Source organism: Pseudophryne corroboree, chromosome 5 (genome assembly GCF_028390025.1).
Source record: "Pseudophryne corroboree isolate aPseCor3 chromosome 5, aPseCor3.hap2, whole genome shotgun sequence".
Lineage (NCBI taxonomy): Eukaryota > Metazoa > Chordata > Amphibia > Anura > Myobatrachidae > Pseudophryne > Pseudophryne corroboree.
In genome coordinates this window covers 57,314,253-57,338,706 of record NC_086448.1, presented here as the reverse complement: position 1 = coordinate 57,338,706, position 24,454 = coordinate 57,314,253, and the positions used below count along the sequence as shown (strand labels likewise).

The following is a 24,454-nucleotide window of genomic DNA, read 5'->3' as shown; positions in this document are numbered from 1 at the left end:
TCCCTGCGCCAAGGACCATCCCCTGCGCCAGATGTCCTCCCCTCCAGCTCCGCAGACATGGCCCCCTCTCCTCACCAGCCAAAGACCACTCCCTGCAGCTGCGGGTTTCCCTCGCCCGTTATCTGATCTGCCTCTGAGGCGCATCGTTTACATCCATTGCAGGTGAGGAGAGCTGCTGCGGGGTGAGAAAGGGGGGTTGCCGGCTGCTGCTGGGGGAATGGTTGCCGGCTGCAGTGGGGGTAAAAAACGCTGCTGGGGGGGAGGGAGAGAGAGGGGGGGTTGCCGGCCGCTGTGGGGACAGAGAGGGGGGCTGCCAGCTGCTGCAGGAGTGGAGAGAGGGGGGAAAGAGCCACTGCTGGGGGAGTAGGATTGCCGGCCGCTGCAGGGAGGATGGGGGGGGGGGGGGGGGGGCAGAGAGGGGGGTTTCAGCTGCTGCAGGGGGAGAAAGAGGAGAATTACCAGCTGCTGCAGGGGGGCAGAGAGGGGGGTTGCCAGCTGCTGCAGTGGGGGAGGAGAATTTCCAGCTGTTGCGGAGGGGGGGGGGGGGGGAGTGAGAGGGGGGTTGCCAGCTGCGCAGGAGGGGAGAGAGAGGAGAGTTTTGCTGCTGAGGGTGAGAGAGGGGTTGCCAGCTGCTGCTGGGTGGGGGAGAGAGAGAGGTGGGTTGCCGGCTGCTGGAGGGGGGGAGGGGGGTTGCCAGCTGCTGCATGCGGGGAGAGAGGGGAGTTGCTGGCTACTGCAGGGGGCGGGGAGAAGGGTTGCCAGCTACCGTGGGGGCGGGGGGCGGGCAGAGAGATGGTCTTCCAGCGCTGCTATATATTGCAGCGTGAGCGTATTTGCGTGTTTGTGTATATGTGTGTTATGTGTACGGTGCAGTGTGGCAGGAGGTGGCAGTGCAGGTGGATGCAGTGTGGCATGGGATGGCAGTGCAAGTAGGTGAAGAGTGGCAGGGGGTGTCAGTGCAGGTTGGTGCAATGTAGCAAGAGGTAGTGGTGCAGTTTGTCAGGGGTTGGCAGTGCAGTCAGGTGCAGTGTGGAAAGGGGGGGCAGTGCAGGTGGGTGCAGTATGACAGGGGGTGGCGGTGCAGGTGGGTGCAGTGCAGCAGGCGGTGTCAGTACAGGTGGGTCCAGTGTAGTAGGAAGTGGTGGTGCAGGTGGGCGCAGTGTGGCAGGGGATGGTCAGACCCACCTCCAAGTGTGCCTCCCCAGGCACTGACCTCACCGCACGTCACTGCCCTGCGCCCCTCCTTAATCTGGCTATAGTCCAACATTAACTGTGTAGAATAGCATATGTATGAAAGCTGAATTCATATAGCTACAAAAAAACTAAACATTCCATCTCATTATAATGACCCTTTCAATTATTTATTATTATTTATTACCAGTTATTTTATCACACACACACACACACACACACACACACACACACACACACACACACACACACACACACACACACACACACACAGAGTGGGAGGAAACCGGAGTACCCGGAGGAAACCCACGCAAGTACGGGGAGAATATACAAACTCCACACAGTTAGGGCCATGGTGGGAATCGAACCCATGACCTCAGTGCTGTGAGGCAGGAATTGCCTATGACCACTATGACAATTGTCTCAATGACAGTTGTGTGCCATCAGTAAGGTGGGACATGAGCATTTTCTTGTGTTGTTGATAGTTATATGCGCGTTGCTGATAAAGGTGACCTGGCCCCTTCCTTTCATTATATCTGGCTGTGGCTGAGAATAGATGACACGACACATCGCTGTATATGGCGAAAAACGCAATATTTAATGACCCAGAACTAATAGCTATCCTACAAATGTAATCTTGCAAGGGCTAATGATAACAGTGATATATTGCTCATAAATACTCCTTTGCTGACAAACACAGAAGAACTAATTATGTAGCATAATATTTGTACTAAGCGTAAAGTACAACAAATCATTTATTTACCATAATGAGACATGGACGGGAGGCAGCTGCATTTTATTAATAGCAACATGGCACTAATTACCTTCACTGCTGCCAGAGTTAGAAATGATAACAGTGTCTGTTCTGGAAAACCTATAGTGCAGGGTTACACTGAACAGTGGATGCATTTTATTGACTAGGTGGATGGCCCCACGCTGTGTTAGCTATACTAGTGCAACTTGTTTTTTCTGTTTCTACAGATATCTGCGTGATGCCACTTGTCTTGATTCACAATTATTACTTATCAAGTGTCTACAACTGAAAGAGCGTAATAGAGGTTCACTACACATGCCCGCCCCTGTGCAGCCTCGGAAGAGCAGTGGGGTAGCCTCTGGCGGACCAATCATATCATTGATCTCTTACCTTATATTTTGCTACGGGGACCAATTCTTGATACTTACGCCACTGGAGGATGCGCAAATGTTATGAACCCCCTGGGTGCAGTTGAGCAACAAGTTACAGAGGGTAGTAATACAGTATATCAAAGGATGTTAATGAGGGAGGATAAAGCAGCAGGGAAACGCAGAAACACTTGATAATGCAGAAACACTGAGAATCCAGAATATGCACATAAATAGAGATAATTGCAGACTAATTCAATTATCAGAGTGGTCACAGCGGCATAGTGGATTAAAGTCCAGGATGACTGAATAAACAAACACATAATGGTAACCTAGTGAATGTAAGAAGTTTCAAAGCTTGACAGGTACAGAGCACAAGGAGTTCACAGGAACACAAGTCCAGAAACATAGCAGGAAACACTGATCCATGAAGACGTTGATGACCCAGAAATAAGGGCTGGGATCAGGCAGACTAAACAGCCAGGTATCAGGTGCAATCCATACTGATGAATGAGTAATCAATCACCTTACACCTAGTTGCAAAGCAGAATCAAAAGAGCAGCGCCTCTGGCAGGTTCAAGAACTACAGCTCACATATCAGGAGTCCTCGTAGCAGGGAAACATACTGCTGGGAAATATAGCAAAACAGAGTCCCATCATTGCAGAGCCAAAATGTGTGGCAACTACGGTCGACTATCATAGTGCCAATCATAGCATACTGAGCCAAATGTGGTACCATGCATAACATACTGAGCCACATTGTATGAAGCATTCTCTGTAACCTAGAAGATATTTACTGCTACCCATTGCCAGAGGTAACCCCCTCCAGTCACCCTCATGTACAGCATCAGAATGGGAAAAATACTGAAGGCTAATAGCCATTACTAATGTGCAGAGCAGAAAGTTATTCCAGCTAATAGGCTGATAGCATTTGCTAGTTTGGATGGGAGGGAGCCAGGTGCTGAGAGCCTGGGTGCTCTATGAGCAGAGGAAATGTTTTTGTATTTCAGCCAGCCATTGTACATCAGGACAGATAATAATATTTATATTGCACTACGTTGTTAAAGCTGCACTGCCACCTTGGATAATATTTACCCCTGATAGAGCTCATGGGCGGCTCTTGGCAACCATTTTTTTTCTCAGCTTGACCGAAAACTGGGGAAGGTGGATTGGTGGGTGAGCAAAAGGACCAATCGCAAGCAGCATTCAAGAGATTGTGCAGTGTGATTGGTGGCCACCTACCTCGCCCTCCCGCCTTTGCCATTCAAAGATGGTGTGCTTTATTTGTCCCAGGAAGAAAACACTGTCTGCAAACTCTGCACATTTTTCCCCTCATGGCTGTGCAACTTTAAACAAACTTTATCGACACGAGAAGCTCAGTGCACAGCATTCTGAGAATATTTTCTGAAACTATGCATTTCATGAATAGCAGATCATTGGATCATTTTGACCCGTCTAACAATGGAGCCGAGCACAAGTTGCATTAATGAATGATACTGATCAAATGCCCAGGAATTTTGGAGGAAGCGATTAATTATACGCAATCTCTCGCTCTTAATTATTTCTGCATTTTTGTCTATCTGTGTCATCGTGTAATTTCTACTGAGCAATAACAAATGCTCATTTTCAGTTACTCATCTGTGCCAGGTATGCCTGGGTTGGTCTCTGTGTTATTTGCCCAAGTTAATGCGGTTATTCATTACAGGCGGTTGTTGCCAACTGGCACTCGCTATTTCCTCGCTATCCGCTGCTGTGCTAAGGAGAGGGCTTACTCCGGCCTGACCTCACTGCAGTGTAAGTGGTAAGTGGCACTGCATTGTTGTGTGTTCTCTGCAGATCCTGAGATAGCAGTAAAGGGTACAGTTTCCTTTCCATGTGACAACACAATAAAAGTGATTGCGATGTAGCAATCCGGTGTTATGCAACAATATATCTTGTGTAATCGCTATTACATAATAATTCTAAGAGGCAGCTCAGCAGTGTTTGAAAGGTCTCGGAGGGCCTAAGTCAGTGAAAATAGGAAATAGGCCATAACAGCACCAGTGCGGTGTGTTTTCCGGGCCAGAGGATGTAATGGTCGTGTGAAGCCCGGCTGACTGGGCTGAGATCCAGTTTATAGCTATATGGAATCCTGCTGATTATTTTCCCCCTGTGCAGGGAGTTGCGTCATTCCCTGTACAGTATATAATATGTCTGTTTACTGTTTTATATTTTTTCCTGTTGCCAAGTTTTTTTTTAGTTTTATTTCAACACCACTTCTGTGTTACATAGCTGTAGACATGAATCCTTGTTCCTCACCTCCCCCCACATTGAAAGGTAGCAGCATTGTCGTCATAGCAACATGCCTTGCGATGGGCATGCGGCATTATACGGCAGCTACGGGATGATGTCACCATCAATGGTTTTGCGGTGCGTGTGCGGAATGCGGAGCTGAAATCTGCATACGCGCAATGGACACACTAGTTTCTCTTGCAGCAGCGACGTCGGCAGCCATCCAGGAAGTGTAGGGGGGCAATATATTTATTTACTTCAGGTACAGCGAGCGGCTTGCATTATGGTGCTAATTTGTGCCATGGTTTGCTATGTGGTGGTCTTACAAGTATTTATATTGCTGAATGGTAACATAAAAGGCTAGGATGGCATAATGGGGTATGTGGTGGTATTATGGGGCAAAGATGGTGCTATGACAGAACTTTCTAGGGGCATAGAGATGCTAGTAAAGGCACTTTGCATATGCTAGATATCACTACTGACTGCCTGTTGCACTGCCTCACCCCTGCTATGTCCCTCCCCACCCCCTCTTTATCAGTCGCCTTGCCCCTGCTATGTCCCACCCCTATCTCTATCTGATGCTCTGACCATGCTCTGCCCTACCGCAACCATCTCTGCCTGCTGCTACTTCACTGTCTCTCCCCACTCCCTCTCTATCTGCTGCTACTGCACTGTCTCTCCCCACCCCCTATCTGCTGCTACTGCACTGTCTCTCCCCACCCCCTCTCTATCTGCTGCTACTGCACTGTCTCTCCCCATCCCCTCTCTATCTGCTGCTACTACACTGTCTCTCCCCATCCCCTCTCTATCTGCTGCTACTGCACTGTCTCTCCCTACCATCTCTCTATCTGCTGCTACTGCACTGTCTCTCCCCACCATCTCTCTATCTGCTGCTACTGCACTGTCTCTCCCCACCCCCTCTATCTGCTGCTACTGCACTGTCTCTCCCCACCATCTCTCTATCTGCTGCTACTGCACTGTCTCTCCCCACCCCCTCTCTATCTGCTGCTATTGCACTGTCTCTCCCCACCCCCTATCTGCTGCTACTGCACTGTATCTATCCACCCCCTCTCTATCTGCTGCTACTGCACTGTCTCTCCCCACCCCCTCTCTATCTGCTGCTACTGCACTGTCTCTCCCCACACCCTCTCTATCTGCTGTTACTGCACTGTCTCTCCCCACCCCCTCTCACTCTGCTGTTACTGCACTGTCTCTCCCCACCCCCTCTCTATCTGCTGCTACTGCACTGTCTCTCCCCACCCCCTCTCTATCTGCTGTTACTGCACTGTCTCTCCCCACCCCTCTCTATCTGCTGCTACTGCACTGTCTCTCCCCACTCCCTCTCTATCTGCTGCTACTGCACTGTCTCTCCCTACCCCCTCTCTATTTGCTGCTACTGCACTGTCTCTCCACACCCCCTCTCTATCTGCTGCTACTGTACTGTCTCTCCCCATCCCCTCTCTATCTGCTGCTACTGTACTGTCTCTCCCCATCCCCTCTCTATCTGCTGCTACTGCACTGTCTCTCCCCACCCCCTCTCTATCTGCTGCTACTGCACTGTCTCTCCCCACCCCCTCTCTATCTGCTGCTACTGCACTGTCTCTCCCCACCCCCTCTCTATCTGCTGCTACTGCACTGTCTCTTCCTACCCCCCTCTATCTGCTGCTACTGCACTGTCTCTCCCACCCCCCTCTCTATCTGCTGCTACTGCACTGTCTCACCCCCTCTCTATCTGCTGCTACTGCACTGTCTCTCCCCACCCCCTCTCTATCTGCTGCTACTGCACTGTCTCTCCCCACCCCCTCTCTATCTGCTGCTACTGCACTGTCTCTCCCCACCCCCCTCTATCTGCTGCTACTGCACTGTCTCTCCCCACCCCCTCTCTATCTGCTGCTACTGCACTGTCTCTCCCCATCCCCTCTCTATCTGCTGCTACTGCACTGTCTCTCCCCACCCCCTCTCTATCTGCTGCTACTGCACTGTCTCTCCCCACCCCCTCTCTATCTGCTGCTACTGCACTGTCTCTCCCCACCCCATCTCTATCTGCTGCTACTGCACTGTCTCTCCCCACCCCCTCTCTATCTGCTGCTACTGCACTGTCTCTCCCCACCCCCTCTCTATCTGCTGTTACTGCACTGTCTCTCCCCATCCCCTCTCTATCTGCTGCTACTGCACTGTCTCTCCCCATCCCCTCTCTATCTGCTGCTACTGCACTGTCTCTCCCCATCCCCTCTCTATCTGCTGCTACTGTACTGTCTCTCCCCATCCACTCTCTGTCTGCTGCTCTTGTACTGTCTCTCCCCATCCCCTCTCTATCTGCTGCTACTGCACTGTCTCTCCCCACCCCCTCTCTATCTGCTGCTACTGCACTGTCTCTCCCCACCCCATCTCTATCTGCTGCTACTGCACTGTCTCTCCCCACCCCCTCTCTATCTGCTGCTACTGCACTGTCTCTCCCCACCCCCTCTCTATCTGCTGCTACTGCACTGTCTCTCCCCACCCCCTCTCTATCTGCTGCTACTGCATTGTCTCTCCCCACCCCCTCTCTATCTGCTGCTACTGCACTGTCTCTCCCCACCCCCTCTCTATCTGCTGCTACTGCACTCTCTCCCCATCCCCTCTCTATCTGCTGCTACTGCACTGTCTCTCCCCACCCCCTCTCTATCTGCTGCTACTGCACTGTCTCTCCCCACCCCCTCTCTATCTGCTGCTACTGCACTGTCTCTCCCCACCCCCCTCTATCTGCTGCTACTGCACTGTCTCTCCCCACCCCCTCTCTATCTGCTGCTACTGCACTGTCTCTCCCCATCTCCTCTCTATCTGCTGCTACTGCACTGTCTCTCCCCACCCCCTCTCTATCTGCTGCTACTGCACTGTCTCTCCCCATCCCCTCTCTATCTGCTGCTACTGCACTGTCTCTCCCCATCCCCTCTCTATCTGCTGCTACTGCACTGTCTCTCCCCATCCCCTCTCTATCTGCTGCTACTGCACTGTCTCTCCCCACTCCCTCTCTATCTGCTGCTACTGCTCTGTCTCTCCCCACCCCTCTCTATCTGCTACTACTGCTCTGTCTCTCCCCACCCCCTCTCTATCTGCTGCTACTGTACTGTCTCTCCCCACCCCCTCTCTATCTGCTGCTACTGCACTGTCTCTCCCCACTCCCTCTCTATCTGCTGCTACTGCACTGTCTCTCCCCACCCCCTCTCTATCTGCTGCTACTGCACTGTCTCTCCCCATCCCCTCTCTATCTGCTGCTACTGTACTGTCTCTCCCCATCCCCTCTCTATCTGCTGCTACTGCACTGTCTCTCCCCACCCCCTCTCTATCTGCTTCTGCTGCACTGTCTCTCCCCATCCTCTCTCTATCTGCTGCTACTGCACTGTCTCTCCCCACCCCCTCTCTACCTGCTGCTACTGCACTGTCTCCCCCCACCCCCTCTCTACCTGCTGCTACTGTATTGTCTCTCCCCACCCCCTCTCTATCTGCTGCTACTGCACTGTCTCTCCCCACCCCCTCTCTACCTGCTGCTACTGTACTGTCTCTCCCCACCCCCTCTCTATCTGCTGCTACTGCACTGTCTCTCCCCACTCCCATTCTATCTGCTGCTACTGCACTGTCTCTCCCCACCCCCTCTCTATCTGCTGCTACTGCACTGTCTCTCCCCACCCCCTCTCTATCTGCTGCTACTGTACTGTCTCTCCCCACCCCCTCTCTATCTGCTGCTACTGCACTGTCTCTCCCCATCCCCTCTCTATCTGCTGCTACTGCACTGTCTCTCCCCATCCCCTCTCTACCTGCTGCTACTGTACTGTCTCTCCCCACCCCCTCTCTATCTGCTGCTACTGCACTGTCTCTCCCCATCCCCTCTCTATCTGCTGCTACTGTACTGTCTCTCCCCATCCCCTCTCTATCTGCTGCTACTGCACTGTCTCTCCCCACCCCCTCTCTATCTGCTTCTGCTGCACTGTCTCTCCCCATCCTCTCTCTATCTGCTGCTACTGCACTGTCTCTCCCCACCCCCTCTCTACCTGCTGCTACTGCACTGTCTCCCCCCACCCCCTCTCTACCTGCTGCTACTGTATTGTCTCTCCCCACCCCCTCTCTATCTGCTGCTACTGCACTGTCTCTCCCCACCCCCTCTCTACCTGCTGCTACTGTACTGTCTCTCCCCACCCCCTCTCTATCTGCTGCTACTGCACTGTCTCTCCCCACTCCCATTCTATCTGCTGCTACTGCACTGTCTCTCCCCACCCCCTCTCTATCTGCTGCTACTGCACTGTCTCTCCCCACCCCCTCTCTATCTGCTGCTACTGTACTGTCTCTCCCCACCCCCTCTCTATCTGCTGCTACTGCACTGTCTCTCCCCATCCCCTCTCTATCTGCTGCTACTGCACTGTCTCTCCCCATCCCCTCTCTACCTGCTGCTACTGTACTGTCTCTCCCCACCCCCTCTCTATCTGCTGCTACTGCACTGTCTCTCCCCATCCCCTCTCTATCTGCTGCTGCTGCACTGTCTCCCCCACCCCCTCTCTACCTGCTGCTACTGTACTGTCTCTCCCCACCCCCTTTCTGTCAACTGCTTAACCCCTGCTCTGTCCCATCCTACCCCCTCTCTATCGACTGCTTATTCCATGATCTGTCCTACCCCACCCCTCTCTATCTGCTGCTCCACCCCTGCTCTGTCCCATCCCACCCACTCTCTATCTTCTGCTCCACCCCTGCTCTGTCTCTCCCCACCCCATCTCTATCTACTGCTCCACCCCTGCTCTGGTTCTATCTGCTGCTCAGCCCATTTTCTGTCCCACCCCACCCCTCTCTACCTGCTGCTAAGCCCATGCTCTGTCCCACCCCACCCCTCTCTACCTGCTGCTACTGCTCTATCCCAACCCACCCCCTCTCTATCTGCTGCTACACACCTGATCTGTCCCACCTCACCCCATCTCTTTCTGCTGCTCAGCCCATGCTCTGTCCTACTCCACCCCTCTCTGCCTGCTGCTCTGCTACTGCTCTATCCCAACCCACCCCCTCTCTATCTGCTGCTCCACCCCTGCTCTATCCCATCCCACCCCCTCTCTATCTGCTGCTCCACCCATGCTCTGTCCCATCCCACCCCCTCTCTATCTGTTGCTCCACCCCTGCTCTGTCCAACCCCACCTCTATCTGCTGCTCCACCCCTGCTCTGTCCAACCCCTCACTATCTGCTGCTCCACTCCTGCTCTGTCCAACCCCTCTCTATCTGCTGCTCCACCCATGCTCTGTCCCATCCCACCCCCTCTCTATCTGCTGCTCCACCCCTGCTCTGTCCAACCCCTCTCTATCTGCTGCTCAACCCATGCTCTGTCCCACCCACCCCATCTCTACCTGCTGCTCAGCCAATGCTCTGTCCTACTCCACCCCTCTCTGCCTGCTGCTCTGCCACTGCTCTGTCCCTTCCCACCCTCTCTCTATCTGCTGTTCCACCTCTGCTCTGTCCCACCCTACCCCCTCTCTATCTGCTGTTCCACCTCTGCTCTGTCCCACCCCACCCCCTCTCTATATGCTGCTCAGTCTGTGATCTGTCCCACCCCACCCCCTCTCTGAAGAGAATTGTGTGTATATGTGTGCATATGGACATGGGCTGATTTGAATGTCTGAAATATTCTCTGTAAAGAGCTGCAGAATATGCGTGAACTATATAAAGTGTTAATAAAATTGGGTCAGAAATTAAGGTTTGCAAGAGGATTTCTTACTGTGACTCCAAATGAATAAAACAAAGAGGCATATTGTGCAGTATTATTAATGTACAGTGACACACAGAGACACACTGCAACATCAATCATACTTTACTGAAAGAAAACCATCGGATGACATTTCTTATGCAACTGCACTTGTCTTAAATCTGCCAAGTCAGCGACACCAACAGCCCTTATACAAGAAGTGACCTTAGTGTCTGGTTCTTGGCCATAGATCTTGTGCATTTCTCACCGCAGAGGAACCTAGAAATTCTACAATTGAGTCAAAATTGGCAGAAATTACTTTTATAACAGACTGGACAGAAAGTGCAACAGACAGTTGCGGATTTGTGGTGCAGAACTACAAGTCCCATCATGTCCAGACAGTGTGAGCTCTCGTATAAAGACTGTAAGAGACCACTAAACAGTGTCCCAGCACCCGCTGAGAATTTGGCTGGCAGGAGCGTTAGGTCATATCCGTAGAACCTGTAACTATTTAATGCGAGTCCTCATTTGATGTCTGATAGGCTGCAGCCTAATAAAGAACAAAACATGTCGTTCGTTACCTACATAGCAGAAACATTTTCAAAGCTTTTACACCGTGCACATAAAATGCCGAAATAAATGGACTGCTGTATAAGCATACAACAATTAAACCAATAAAACGTTACAATAACCAAACTCGAGTGGTCCTATAATATAGAAAAACCTCTTACGCCATCTATTAAACTTGAAATAAGTCTTCAGAAGTAGCAGACTGGAATAAATTCATTATGTCTGCTGCTCTGGTGCTAGACACATTATTATTTTGCAGGTCGGTCACCGTGTGACATGAAATGATTTGAAAGCTTGTCATAAAAGTGAGAACACGGGCGAGATCTGCACACAACACATAAAATGAGAGCTGCACATACAAGCCACAGCGTACCCTTCCTTCCACAATGCACAAGATAACGAGCCTGGCTCTCTGCCTCACTTCTACCTGTTTATTAAATGAGTGGGTTAGTTAACCTTGGGGTCAGTGGGGTAACTGCAGCATTTTCAGGGTTGATCCTTCTTCTTGCATGATATGTAACAGTTTACAATGATATTTGATAGCTGGGCCGTAAGGAGGGGTGTGCAACAGGTGCCACCACCTAGGATGCAAAGCCAAAGAGGTGGCACCGTTGCTGCCGTATCACCACCCTTCTATGGCTGGTATCCGGTTTCTAGGTCGACAAGACTTAGGTGGGCAATGTCTAGGTCGTCCACTATTGGTCGACAGTAACTAGGTCGACAGGGTTTCTACGTCGATAGGATCTCTAGGTCGACGTGTTCTAGGTCAACAGGTCAAAATGTCGACATAAGTTTTTCACAATTTTTTTCTTTTTTTGAACTTTTTCATACTTAACGATCCACGTGGACTACGATTGGGAATAGTAACCTGTGCCGAGCACACAGTAGCAGAACGAGGCACCTTGCCCGAAGCTCGATCGCCATGCGAGGACCCAGGGTGCACTAATTGGAGTTCCCGGTCACTGTACAGTGAAAACAACACTATTTTAAAAAACAAAACAAAACTCATATCGACCTTTTGACCTGTCGACCTAGACTATGTCGACCTAGAATCCCTGTCGATCTAGTGGTAGCGGAGCGAGGCACCTTGCCCGAAGTATGGCGAGCAAAGTGTTATGAGCCACGGCTGTGGCTCATTCCTTGGTTTGCAGTCTGCTTGAGTTCTGAGCTTGGTTCCTGCTAGTTCCTGAGCTTCCTGTGTCGATTCCTGTGTCAGTCCCTGTGTCGATTCCTATGTCTGATCCCGTGTCTTGCCGTGAGGCGTTCCTGTCCTGAGGTACCGTTGCCTGTGCAAGTTTCTGGCTTCTTGGTGTCCACCAGTCTGTCGTTTGGGATTCTGCCTGTCCTCCAGTTCTGAGAGTCTGTGTCAGCAGCATTGGGAGTTCCTGTCCGTTTGCCAGTATTCGTACCGGTTCTGTGAGTAGCGGCACTACCGCGTCCGTCGGCCTAGGCCGCTGTATTCCCTTATTATTTCTGTCACTGGTGTTTTGCAGAGGGTTCTGCTTATGCTGTCACCGCCGGTACACAAAAGTATTGTGTTGGCGTGTGGTCAGCATTTCCTTTGTTGTTCTTTTCCTTTGGCGGCAAGCCGCACATACTTTGGTTTTAGGTTTGTTAGTAGCCCCTGGCCTTGTTGTTTAGTCAGAGGGCCCCTTGTTATCACCCTGTCTCGGTTCACTCTTTGTCTCTCATTAAGACCTGAGGGGGCATCGAAGTTGGGCAGACGTAATCCGCCCTTCAAACGCGGCTGCCATGGGCTCAAGCAACCATAGTCTCGCAAGAGTGTACTGACAGCACGGGCGAGACAACGGAGATAGGGCGCCAGGGGCTATTCCCTTTCCATTTCCCTTTCCCAGCATTACGTCCTGGTGCTCTGGACTCGCTTCATAACATCTCCCTTGTTCTGAGCACCAGGAACCTAACACAAAGTGAGCCATGCGAGGGGCCACGGTGCATTAATTGGGGTTCCCGGTCACTGTACGGCGAAAACGACACAATTTTGTAAAAAAAAAAAACTCGTCGACCTTTTGACCTGTCGACCTAGACCATGTCAACCTAGAGACCCTGTCGTCTTAGAGTCCCTGTTGACCTAGTTAATGTCGACCAATAGTGGTCGACCTAAGTGTGGGCGACCTTGCATACCACACCCCTTTGGCTTGGGAGGTGCCTGGAACTGTACCCCGCAGGCTGTAAAAAAGGTTGATGGTGACCAGCCACCATTGTGCTCCCAACGTAGCCCCCTCTTTGAGACGTCACAGGCACTGGTGGCAGAGGGCGCTGGCACAGGGCCTGGAAGTGCCCTTCTACTGCCGTGTGTGATAGCATGTATCTCATTTTTGCATGCTCTTCCTTATTTGCAGGTTGGTCTCCCAGATTTCGTGATAGTATTCTGTACCTGCCTCCCAGGTCACCCCCAACTTCCCCAGGAAAGGGAGCAACCTGGCGGCTTCATGACGTGATTCGAGGCGAGGTTAGTATGTTTAATGGTTGGGCACAACTTTCAGATCAAATTGTGTACTTTAAACCATATGAAGATTATCATGGATGGGCCCATCCTCATGTAGTTTATTTTTATTTATTAACGGTTATTTATATAGCGGCAGCATATTCTGTAGCGCTTCCCACTTGGGAACAAAACATTAACAAGACGAGATTGCGTTAATAATGGAAAAAGAAGTAAGAGGGCCCTGCTCGAGAGCTTACAGTCTACAGTGATGAGTATCCAGAGAGATTGCAGAGGTTGGTGGGCGATATGATCCAGCCCCACAGCAATGTTGGCTAGTGGTCAGCCGGATGTGTGAATGTATAGAGAGAATATACAGTACTGTATGTAATGTTATGTGGACTGTATAATGGGGAGGTAATGTAGTAGAATAGTCTATAGAGGTTATACTGTTGCTAAGGGTACTGAGGTGTTTTAGTAATGGGCGTGATGCATCAGTGGAGCACTGCATCACCGGACTGGGGCATGCTTATATTTCACCATCAGATAGCAGAGACTCATTATGAGAGTGTGTCCCCTCATGGGGCCCCATTGGGGCCCCACTACCTGCAGTCAATGGCGTGATGTGATAGAGGACAGGAAGAGAGTTACAGAGAAGCTAATCTGGCTACGGAACAGGGACCAGCCAGGAGAACATGCAGTGTTAGGTATGCCTACTTCTAGGAAACTCAGGGCGTTCTCCCATGCTTCCAGAATAATACTGTAGACAACCCTCCTGGATCATGACCATTTCCAAAGATGAGGATGAGGCGGGACTGTGATGAATCAATACTCTATGAGTTGGCCCATCATCGTCCCACCACCATGTGTTAATGATCCTTGGGGACAGGGTTACACTGCCTGAACCTCCAACCTGGACCTACCCCTCCCTAGATCTCAGTGAGGTCACCTTCAAATAGTAAATAAGTATAGGCTGGGCGATCAAGTTGTCTGCCAGGGCTGGAAAGGGCAAACCATCCGGGCAGCAAGCCTAATGAGGGGAAACAAGGAGGGCATCATCAAAGCTGACTCCTAAAAAAAGAAAACAATATGGCAGCTCCCATTTTTATCAATAAATACTTTACGCTCAGCCATTGCTTGTATATGGGGTTAATCAGATGTGGTTGGACTTGCTTTGTGTGCCGCAAAGTACCGATTATCGCTACTTTGCGTGTGCGCAGGACGCGCAGTGCACGTGCGCAAATGAATCCTGCAACATTGGAAGCAGTCCGGCATCAAACTATCAGTGACTGATAGTTTGGGGGTGGGACCGTCAGTGACTGATGACGTATGGTGGTGAGAGGGGATGGCAATGGCCAGGGCCGGATTTAGGAGTTAGACCGCCACTAGGCACAATGATATTTGCGCCCCCCCCCAGCACAATATTGGGCGCTGAACAGCCAACCCCCCCCTATACACATTACACCAGGTAGCCCACTATACACGTTGCACCAGGTAGCCCATTATACACATCTCCATCTCCACACGAAAATAACTGCTGTCTTACTTTTCCTTCTCGGGGAGAAAAGCCTGATCACCTGCGTGGCCCCTGACTGCAGTGCCTGTTATGAGCCCGCCGTCAACCCAGGCTCCATCCTTACAGCCCGCGCGGCGGCCGGTCAGTCAGATCGGAGAGCCTGCACAGGCGCAAGACTTCACAGTCACATTGTCACATACTAAGCTTGTCCATGGCAGGTACTTTTCCACGCTTACCTCCCTCCCTAGCCGCTGCCTTTGTCTGCCGATGTTTTCTCTGCGAATCAGTGATTCGGAATCACTGGTATGAAGTTACTAACAGTAGCCCCGCCACTCCTCCGTTTGCGGCCACTCCGGGCTCAACGCATACGGAGACAGAGAAGGACCAATTGGCAGACAGTGGGGGCAGGTAACGCGACGGTAAGGAAACGTGATGCGGAAACAACTGAGAAGAAAGGCAGCGCCGGGCTGCAGGGAAGGGAGGTAAGTGTGGAGAAGTACCCGAAGCGGTAAGAGGGCTTTTAGCGCCGTGGACAAGCTTCGTACATTCTGTCCGGAACTTTTAGATCTCATGGGGCCCTATGCAAGACACCGATTTGGGGCCTCCCTTCCTCAAACAATCCATAACACTATATTTTCATTCCTGATTTACTCCCCTTACATTATTTGACATTTTTCCTCCTTGTAGTCTACTTTTTAAAACACAGTGCAAACATAATATTTGATTATCACCACACATTATGCCACATACTATGAGACGAAATTCACATTACACCACATGGTATGAGTAAAAATGCGTATTATGCACCAAGGTATGAGCCAAAATATACATTACGCCACACAGTATGAGCTGAAATTCATATTACGCCACACGGTATGAGCAGAAATGCATATTATGCACCACAGTATGAGCCGAAATATACATTATATCACACAGTATGAGCTGGAAATTCACATTACGCCACATGGTATTTGCCAAATTCACAATACGCCACATGATGTGAGTCAAAATGCATATTATGCACCACACTATGAGCCAAAATATATATTACGCCACAAAGTATGAGCCGAAATTCATATTACACCATATGGTATGAGTAAAAATGCGTATTATGCACCACAGTATGAGCTGAAATATACATTATGCCACACAGTGCGCCCTCCCACAGCACCCATGTCCCCTTCCCCCCACGCTGATTGTGGACCTGTATTGCTCCAAGCTGCAGGGCCAGCAGGCACCCAATGTAAGCAGCAGGCCTTATCAGTGTTGGACTGGCCCACAGGGGCACAGGGGAAACTACCGGTGGGCCCCACTGCCTGGGGCCTCACCATCTCCTCTAGGGATCAGGTTAAAGACTGTGCACTCAAAATTATACATTATACATTTGTAACCTTGAAGTGCACAGGACTGTGTGGCAGCAGGCCACACCCACTCTGGAGAGTGGCCACACCCCTAAACATGGGGCGCTACCACTGCATCACCCCGGTGGACCCTTCATGCCCCAGTCCGACACTGGGCCATATATGTTTGCAGTGCAAAATTGTTATAAATTAGCCCTTTAAATGATCTACACAACAGGGCTGATATTATTATTTACCAATCTATTGTGCAACTACATTTTTCATGATGAGGTGGCTGAGGTACCATTAATGAATATATTTTTGCCAAGTGTTTAAGCGTCGAGATGCTGCCTGGTGATCATGAGTGAGTATTTGAATTCCTTATGAAGCTTTGTGCAAAAAAGTAGAATGACTTAGCTGGAAATGGACAAAACCTATGTCTGAGACCTGCGGCAGGATATTTATTAAAGGTGAGACACGGCTGCTGGGGCTATATGCAAATATTGCTTTATTAGTGCTAAAACCATAGCAGCAAATCATACACGTGCTTTCATTGTCGAACTTACACTAGACAGATGAGAGCTAAACCACTATTAGTTGCTGAGGATTTGGGGTAGATTTGCACATGCAGACAAACAGTGGCAGTTGCTCGATCATTACAGGAGATAATTATATATCAGGTGCTAGAAAGGGGGAAGGGTGACAGACAAAAAGTCGACAGAGAGGGGGAAGGTGCTCCCCCCCTCCCCCCTGGTATCCCCCCAGGCACGCTCAAAATTACCTAACCATACCTCAACCTATCTGGTAATAGAAATTCATAGAATTGGTCACACATGTTTGCAAATGCATGTTTAGCTGCTGAGCCACTTCACGGCTTCTCTGATATCAGCAGTCCTAACACTACATAATAGCAGTATCCACATAGGGCCATGTGATTTGTCTACAGTAGGGCCTCATGATAAAGGCTATTACTAAAACACATCCACACAGAGAGCTAACTTACCCAGGAGCCACCCCCAAGATCTCCCATTAGCACTACAAGGAACAGCAAGCCTTGCAAATACTGCTCCCATTCAATACCTTTCTCACACAAGCAGACAAACAGTGGCAGTTGCTCAATCATTACTGCAGATTTGCACATTTAAGAAATGTTCGTCGCTGTGAATTAGGGGGACATTTACTAAGCAGTGATTAGAGCGGAGAAGTAAGCCAGTGGAGAAGTTGCCCATGGCAACCAATTAGCACTGAAGTAACATCTATAATTTGCATACTATAAAATTATACACAGCTGCTGATTGGTTGATGGAGCAACTTCTCCACTGGCTCACTTCTCTGCTCTTATCACTGCTTAGTAAATGTCCCCTTTAGGTCAGTAAAGGCAATTATTCTATGTAAAGTTAGTGCATAGGGCTAGTTAGGGGGCTTTTATAAAAACTACAAGTGATAAATGCTGACTGCATGTCAATTTCTGTGTCTATTTTAAGGGAAAGTAAGTCCAGCAGGTAGTTCTTCTCTGTTCTAAAGACAGAACTGAAAGCCGACACCAGTTTCAGGAGAAGAGATATTTGGGTGGGGGAGGGGGGTGCACACATGTATTTCTAAAGTGGATAATGGGTCGCCCATTATGGGTGTTAGACAACAGAAGAAGGCTGACAAGCACTGACTTAAGCAAACATCTACCCATGATAGAATGTTACGGTTAACACAGCTCCCATCCAGTGCACAAAATTACCTGTAGCCCGCAGTCAGACGGGAGCATTCCTGGCAGCTGACACAGGTGACAGTCGCTCTGTTTCATGCATAGCCTTTGGGAACTGTCATATCACTGCTGTTCCACTGAGGCCGACTTTTCATCACCCTGCGTCCCCTCCTGTACCTTATCCTAACCCTCTGACATTTCCCCCAAGTTTCTAGTCAATCAAACCCACATCAAAGGAAACAGAATGCTGGAAGTTAAAGAGACAGTTACAGGGGGGCGAATGTAGAGATTCTGCGACAGGGATGGGAGGTGGGATCCGATTTTTACGTTTCTGAAAATGAGCAAAACATTGATATAATACTTTTAATTAAGGGGATTACAAAAAGCAACAGGGATCCCGTCTTTAGGTCGACAGAACTTAACACTCATTAGGTCGACCACTATTGGTCGAAATGCAGTAGGTCGAAGGGGCAAAGGTCGACACATGAAAAGGTCGACATAAGTTTTTCTATATCAAAATTTTTTTTTTTACTTTTTCATACTTTACGATCCACGTGGACTACGATTGGGAATAGTAACCTTGCCCGAAGCATGGGAGAGCGAAGCAAGCCACGAGAGGGTACACGGTGCACTAATTGGGGTTCCCGATCACTTTAAGAAAAAAATGACACCAAAATAACTAATGTCGTCTTTTTCCATGTCGACCTACTCCATGTCAACCTTATGACCGTGTTGACCTATTTCAGTCACTGTCGACCAATAGTGGTCTTCCTAATGACTGGCGACCTAATTACTGTCGACCCAATGATCCACACTCCCCCAACACACCCCTCGCGGAAGAAAAGCGCAAAACTATCACAATATAATAGTATGACGGTGCCCCTGTCTCTGAGTCTTGGTGGAAGTCCTGCCATGGCAAGCAGTTGCATCTTCCATTACACTATGGGCCTGGTTCTGAGTCACATGTGCCAGTGGGCGTGTCTTTGCCGCTGTCGCATCTGTGACTTTATGCAAATCCAGCTACAAAGCATTGTAAGACTCCACCATCGGCGCAGCATTGGTGGCACCATGGAAACTTACAACAGGCCTATGGCAGGTGCGGAATTACTGTCTGATTTTGGCCTCCAAAGTGAACGATTGAGTACCTGAGTGCGCAAACACTTCAGCAATACGTCCGCAACACTCCCATGCCACGCCCATAAGGCGGACCATCTCTGTACTGTATGTCTGTTTTGCTGCCGCACAGGGGGGGTAATTCCAAGTTGATTGCAGCAGGAATTCTGTTAGCAATTGGGCAAAACCATGTGCACTGCAGGAGGGGCAGATATAACATGTGCAGAGAGAGTTAGATTTGGGTGTGGTGTGTTCAAACTGAAATCTAAATTGCAGTGTAAAAATAAAGCAGCCAGTATTTACCCTGCACAGAAACAAAATAACCCACCCAAATCTAACTCTCTCTGCAAATGTTATATCTGTCCCCCCTGCAGTACACATGGTTTTGCCCAACTGCTAAAAAATTTCCTGCTGCGATCAACTTGGATTTACCCCCAGGAATCATTGCAATGCATCTCAATCGCAACAGCAGTTTTATGTGTCCGCTCTGTATAATGCCTGCAAACGCATCGCTCAACTCCGTGCACATTGGCTCTGTGCCACGCCCTATGTGTGTACTTGTTTGCCCAGTGCATTCCTCTTTGGTGAACACTGCAGCCAGGGTGTCATATACATGTCACCCCATCTACCATGGAAAACACTACCAGCAGCTGAAATGACATACTGGAGCAGACTGGGAAGCTATAGCTCCAGGACACGGCTGTTGGTGTACCAGGGCAGTTGTCACTACAGTAGCATTTCATTCAGGTCATTTAACACAAAGTTGTAATAAAAGAAGTGAAAAATCACCACCATACTCCGGCAGAGAGTAGGAATAAAGGCGCCGGGGTGCGAGACTGCTGCAATATCTTGTGGGATGTTACTGGGGAGCACTCATTCATCTTGGTAATAATAATTAGTGATGATGGGAGAAGGTCTGGGATAAAACATTCACTTGCAGAACTCTTTAGCTAATTTATACTGTGCAAGATGCTCTGCATTTGGGTTGGTGTACCTGGTTCCAACTTCTCACACAAAGGGGGGAATTCAATTAGGTGCGAGTTTGCAAAAGGCCTTAAACTGGCACAACTCACCTATAAATTAGCACAATTCAATTAGAAATGACAGTTCACACTATTTGAATTTTAGCCAAAATGTGAACAGGGGAAATGGCATGAAAAAGTGGGGAGACCATCCCAAACCCCCCCAAACGTAGGACCATATAGATGGCTGTTCGTGAGCACAAGGAGAGTCCTCTACCTTTTCAAAATTGTCAAATGGCTGATTTGGGCATTTAAAAAACGAAATGAAAAATAATGTATAAAAGCTTACAAATTGTGTTTAATGACAAAGGAATTTAATGAAAAACGCAAAAAAAAAGTGATTTGGGGGTAATTTGAGGTTACTTTTATTTTTTTTAAATCTAAAAGTTTTGAAAGCAATTAGTTTTCACTGAAATAAATACCTTAATTAAATTTGGGGTGCATAAACTAACAAAAAAGTTGATTTTGGGATACTTTGAGCCCGTTGTTTTTATTTTCACCCCAAAAATTAAATGTAATTATTATCCCAGTAACGCTAATTGACAACTTCCAAATGCTTAATTAGTCATTGGAGGGGTAGGGCAGGGGAGGGGGGTCTAAAAGCGAATCAGGTCCACAGGTCAACAGACAATAGGTCGCCACGACTGGTTTATATGATTGACATGAGTTTTTGAAATTTTTTGCATTTTGTCAACTTTTTCATACTTTTCCATCCATGGTGGACTATGATCGGGAACGATAACCTGGCCCAAAGCACAAGCCATGCAAGAGGACGCGGCATACTAATTGGGGTTTCATGTGGGGAAATCTGCAAATTGACAACCAAAACAAAAAAAACTTGCGTTGACCTTTTACCCACGTCGGCCTTGTGCCTATCAACCAGTAGATTTTCTCTACATTTTCTCCTGCTCAGGGGGTGCAGACAAAATCAGGCAAATCTACTCTGAAAAAGTAATGTGAGCTTGGAATTGAATTGTAAATGTAATTAGCAGTTTGGATTTGCCATGAATTTGCCTTGCAGGACCACATTCGTACCTAAATGAATTCCCCCCTAAGAGTCAGAAGCAATGCACCCACAAGTATGGCAGGCGGGGTTACTACCTTCTGCTAATGTGAATATCCGTGCGGCTCAGTGCATACGGTCGCTCTGCCCACTGTGATTCCGGCTGCAGCTACCATCATTAGTACCCTATCCGCACACCCACACCTACCCACTTGCCAGATGCAAGTGATCCGTCACAAACAGGCACCCTTCTCCATATGCACACCTCAAACTAGCACAGAGTCAGGCTACACACCTAAGGCACTCCCAGGAGATGGATCTGCTCTGAGTATTCGCAAAGTAGCCACCCAACTGCTACCATCAATGCCCATTTCATTATCAGAGCGATCCGGCCAAGCACAGAGTGAACAGGCCCCTCTCCTAACCTCCATCACTGTGCAAGGTGCATATAGATGGTACATGCATGCGCAGACTGCAGTTGCTATTTGCCAACACTTTACAGTATTTGATCATTGGCCTACCATCTCAGCATGTGCGTCCTGACACTATGATACATGACAATAATCCAATCATCAGCCATTGGGTCATTATTGGGTATGCTGGTTACGGGGTTGGAAGATAACTACAGGTCACCGCTATTGGCTACTGGTTTGTAATGATGTAAATACTGTATGTGTAAACTTGTCTGTAACTGTCTAACGTCTAATGTAATTCTCTTATAGGTTCTATCCCCTGTGTACGGAACCTTAGTGGTGGCATGCAAATACAAGATAGTAATGATAAAATATTGGCCTCAGGGAGGGCCACGCGGTGAAGTGAGGAACTGTAGTCTTAGCTTTTATCTAAGATGCATTCAATCATTGACCAATTGTTCATCTTTCACTACTGACGATGATCCCAGTACTGTAATTACAGCTCTTGAGTTGCAATGTGACTGTTGCAAACATGACGACTAGGGGCCTAATTCAGAGTTGATCGTAGCCGCGCAAAATTTTGCACGGCTACGATCAGCTTCCCTGACATGCACAGGGCTAGTCCGCTCCGCATGTCAGGCCCGACCCCACCGCACAAGTACAAAAGCATCGCACGGCGGCAATGCTTTTGTACTTTAGGAGTAGCTCCCTGCCAACGCAGATCCTGCCCGCTGGCAGGAGCTACTCGTCGCTGTGAGGGTTGCACATGCAGCCACCGCGGCCCGCCCCCCCCCCCCCCCCCAACAGTCCGGGCATGCCTGCGTTGCCCGGACCACGCCCCCTAAATGGCGGCCGAGCGCCGCCGGCCCGCCCCCTCCCACCCAGCGTCCAGCCTGCGCGGTTCAGACCTGATCGGCTGCTGTGTGAAAACGCACAGCAGCGAACAGGTCTGATCTATGCACGTTACATCTGCCCCACCTGCAATGCAACACGCTTTTGCCTAGTTGTGTGCTTTTTAAGCTAACAAACCTGAATGCGGCCTATAGGTGCCATACTCAGACAGAAAATCTGCACCTTCCATAGGGCCAATGTATCCAAGTTGGCCATTCCCAAGTTGGACAGTGACCCCCTTGAGTTCTGCTAGGTCTCTAGCCTTCCGGTGTCTCCCAGGAGACTCCCCAGGCAGTTCCTCGTAACACTGCACAGGGGTTTATCCTCCTCTAGCAGGAAGAACACCGAGCTGGAAATATTACTTGTGAGATGACTATTTACAGAGCTATACGCAGATATTTATGTGACAAAGCCATCGCAGCTCCTCCAGGAGACGTAGAGTGACCATTTAGACATTCAGGCTAAACTTGAACATGAGAAAAAGAAATATTCAAGTGTTTTCTGGCCGTGTAACTCAAAGCTAAATTCTTTCAACAGATGCCTCTCAGATCAATGCGAGGAAGTAATAAACGAGGCCTGTGAACAGCGTGGGAGAATAAAGCAACACTGTATCCAATATTCTTTTGTGAAACGTTGTTACCCTGCTGACACCAGAAGGTCACTGTCACATAACAGTCACACCGCACTCATAATGAAACTCCGATTCTTTTTCTTCATTTGTTTGATACAAGGCTCAGGTTCAATCGGGCAGAGCAACTGTCACACAGAGGTTAGGCCGTCATGGGGTATGGGCAAATATGACTTAGGGAAACAACAAGGGTCATCTACAGTACATTTGTGTTATTGTGCGTATACTTATGGATACTTGCATACAGTTGACCATGACTATGATCATAGTCCATTTACATATCAGCTGTTTGCAATAAATGGGGTCGAGGGTGCAGAGAGGAATGGTGAGCGGGCGGGTGTGTAACAAGGAGACACAGCCACACACCCAAATGTTTGGCCATGTTCCCTCCAGCATCTAGAGAGGGCCTGGAAATCGCAGAGGGTGTGGCCACACCAGGCAATATTTAGCCATGTCCCAATTAGTACCAGGGACTGAAAGAAATCAGGCTGGACCTGATTGTGGTCCAGTCTGGATACAAGTCTGTAGGCCTGATTCAGGGGCGGAGCTATTGCAGCCGTTATTACATCTGTCTGAGCAGCAGGACTGCGTCTTTATGTTACCGCCGCAGCTGGTGGGCTTCCTACTGTACCATTGGTCCCACATCCGTCAGTGCACCAGCGCCTATGGAGGTGGCAGATTGTCCAACAGGACACGGCCACCGGTGCCAGTGCAACTGCAGCATATGCTGCAGTCACTGGCCGTGACACGCCTGTATCTTGCTAGCCACTCCCCTTTTACCTCCCAGGAACAACCATCAAAATTGCCTCAGTGTGTCCAAGTTCATTCTGCGTCCCCTGGTGGAACCATTGGGACTCAGACACATGCAAAGACTTAAAACATCGGTCACTTGTGCCCAACATCGACTCTGAATCAGGCCTGTATGTAGTCAACTAATAGGGTTTTGTGAACTTATAACAATACTCAAGTAAAGCACCATCCTTAGAGGGTAATCTGCTAACATTGCTGAAACATGCACACTGAAATGACAGTGACCAATCAAAAATTAGGTTTTATCTATCAAGTTTGGGTTTGACAACAAAAGCAAATGCCTATAGGCTGCTATGGATTATTGATCATTATTAGTAGTTAACCTTACTAACGGTACCAGGGACTGGCTGGCTACTTTCAGACTCAAGCAAGCGGTCCAGCTTTTCACAGGGAATCTGCATTCAGATGACCGTGGAACCAGGCTTGGACTGGCCCACAGGGGTACAGGGGAAACCACCGGTGGGCCCTACTGCCTGGGGGCCCACCTCCTGCTCTAACTATCAGGTTCCACACTGTGCACTTGAATTATACATCATACATGTGTTACCTTACACTGCACTATGGTGTATTTTCTACAGTGCATTGCTGTTATTAATCTGGTACATTATCATGCTTGCAATAGCTGAATTTACTGTATGTATTTATGAAGGGGCCCAGACGTTGCACTCTCTAATGGTTAGTCAAACCAATGAGGTGGCAGGCCACACCCCCTCTGCGGACTGATCA

General features: G+C 49.2%; 1 long non-coding RNA gene across 1 annotated transcript in view; it reads right to left on the bottom strand.

The window, feature by feature from the left end:
* The window catches only part of LOC134928780 (uncharacterized), a 166,546-nt gene extending 148,511 nt beyond the window's left edge, over positions 1-18,035 (bottom strand). The window contains exon 1 of the long non-coding RNA XR_010178003.1: positions 17,882-18,035. This is a non-coding gene — a long non-coding RNA (uncharacterized LOC134928780). The remainder of the gene's footprint in view (positions 1-17,881) is intronic.
* Between the last annotated feature and the right edge of the window lie 6,419 nt (positions 18,036-24,454).